The following is a 2,500-nucleotide window of genomic DNA, read 5'->3' on the forward strand; positions in this document are numbered from 1 at the left end:
ATGTAAGTGCACGTTCGGCAACACTACTTCAAGCTACTTTATGCAGAATACCCTGCCTTTTTGAAGCTGCACCTCTGAAGAGGCTGGATACGCGGATAAGCAGTCGAAAATACCACCCCTCCCCAAGTAAACTTCCAAGTATACTGCAGTGCTTTCTTCTTCACACGATCTCGTGAAAAGTGTAGTTAACCGAACGGCAAAATGAAAGCTTAGGCCTAATCACTGAAACGAGCGCTTAGTCTTAATCAGGAATCGAGTGTTATTTCGTGTAGTTAACCGAACCGTAAAGTGAAAGTCAACCGAATTGTAAATGATTCGATCATCGCGCTATAAGAACGGGAGAGATACCTATCAACAAGGAGATTGATCGCGCTTTAAGAAACATTGTTTTCCACTCCATCATCGTGCTTTATGAATGAGAAATACATACATGTTACAGGTAAATTTGAAATTCAGGTTGAAATGATTTCAATCTAGGTAAATTTAATTTTAACCTGGGTTGAAATTGAAAGTACGAAACATGAACAAAAATTTGATCAATTGTTCGCAAGTACGTGTATTGGTAAGTAAATCGGTGCTGGAAGGAAGGGAATATGGTTAACGTACGTTTTTCATGAGTCAGTCTGTAAAAACGCCTTTGGTTGTTACTAAGTCTAAGCACTGATTTTAAATGGTTAGCATTAAGGTTGGGGTTAGCCATACTGTGCCTGATAACCAATTCTGCTTTTGTTTCTTAGGGCTTTTTAGAAGGACATGGTTCATTGATGAATCTCCTTTAGAGGGCAGGGGGAAACAATATTAAATTATCTTCTAAGGAATAAAAGAACCGAAACATACGTGATTTATTGTTGATTTTTAATTTGCTCAGTTATTTGCTATATCGTTTATTTTGCTTATATGGATTTCGTAATAATCAAAAGCAAGTAAAAACAAAACTTTAAAAAGTCAGGAAAAAGGGTTTTGTAATCTATTGATCAGAAGCCATTTTGTAGGCTCTTGTAAGTGTTATTTCTTTTGAATTTTAATTCTTTTTTAAAATTTTGCTGAGTCTGTTTGTAGTGATAAATCCAAATTTTGTGATTATTTTGACAAATCCCCCTCCAAGTTCTACAATTTTGGCAAGTAGCACATTTGGATGAAGGGGCGTTTCCATTTCCGTTCTCAGTATTAATTTTCAGCGCTATATAATCCTGAAGTTTGAACTTCTTCTTTTTCTTCTTCCCTTTCTGGTTTATGATATCTGCAAAACGTAGACTGCTGGCTCCCTACAAATAGCGCTGATAAGCAGTATTTAAGTCTAAGCACCCATTTCAAATAGTGCTCATAAACAGTATTTAAGTCTCAGGACCCATTTTTGAGCGGTTAGCTTTCAATAACTGTGATTTAGAGTTAGTCTGCAAGTGTCAGACACTGCCGTCTCCTTCAATGTCTGGTTCATCCACTTTTTCAAATTATTAACCATTCCCCTGCTCTGTATTTGTGGCTTTTTTATTTCTTTTCTCCCAGAGATTCCGAAAACCACTTCATACAGCATTTTGGCAATTGTTCTGTGAATGGTTATGTTTTTTTACAAGAGGTTTCTCCAAGATGACGACACCAGTGGTTCGAAGACGAGTTCTTTCCTTTGATTAAACTGCAAAGGTTATCTTTTGTAGTTCTATTTCCCCATGCCACCATCTTTTTTTCACAGTGGGAACGCTGTGTTTGCGGCGAATATCGGTTTGTTATCATGACTAGAAATGATGCCTTGTTCCTGGTGTACTTTGCATAGCGACGTAAATAAACCTAATTAGCACAATATTTGACTATTTGTCCTTCAGAATCAAGATCTCAGCTCTTTCAAACAAATTTTGCTTCCGTTGCACTGGAGAATCAGAGCGTTTTCATTCTTCTTCAGATAAATTTTGCCACCCTTTAACTCGGTTCATACGAAGGAGAAGAAATCTCGGATGTCCAGTGGTGCGAGGGTTCGAATCCTTGGGGCGGTATGAAATGTTGGTAGTAAGTAAGGACCGTAAGGGGGCAGGTAAGAGAGAGATAGTAAGTGGAGGAAGGACGGAAGGTAAGGAAAAGGTGGAGAAAGCTGTTTTCTTTTTTATCCCCCCTAAAAATACAGGCCCCATTTTTTTAAATTACACCCCCAAAAAAGGAGAAAACCCTTTTTTAGACAGTTCATAATAACCTAGGTTGAAAAAATTTGACCTAGGTTGAAAAAAATCAACCTAGGTTGAAATTAAATGAACCTGAATTTTATTTCAACCTGTAACATATACATCAATGTCCTTCGCTCTTTTTGTTTGGCGAATCACAAGGGAAAAATACTGGGAATCAGGAAAACGAGTGCGTATCCGCGTATCCACCCAATTTAGGGTAAAGCTTCGTGGTGGCAGGGTATTGCACTTAAGCCGTTGATTTCACCGATAGGCTTTTTCTTCTCTTGTACATTATTCACACAATTTTTGATTTTCACTCCACTTTTCTTTTAAGAAATTATGTCTGT

The 2,500-nt window shown here is 37.6% G+C and overlaps 1 protein-coding gene across 2 annotated transcripts in view; it reads right to left on the minus strand.

The window, feature by feature from the left end:
* The window catches only part of LOC137979189 (uncharacterized), a 44,030-nt gene that overhangs the window by 1,598 nt on the left and 39,932 nt on the right, over nucleotides 1-2,500 (minus strand). For both annotated transcript variants that reach the window (XM_068826390.1, XM_068826389.1), the window contains one exon: nucleotides 1-2,500. This exon is cut by the window's left edge and continues 1,598 nt beyond it; it is cut by the window's right edge and continues 5,605 nt beyond it. The gene's annotated coding sequence lies outside the window, so the exon portion shown is untranslated.

The sequence above is a fragment of the Montipora foliosa genome, chromosome 12, assembly GCF_036669935.1.
Source record: "Montipora foliosa isolate CH-2021 chromosome 12, ASM3666993v2, whole genome shotgun sequence".
NCBI classification, from domain to species: Eukaryota; Metazoa; Cnidaria; class Anthozoa; order Scleractinia; family Acroporidae; genus Montipora; species Montipora foliosa.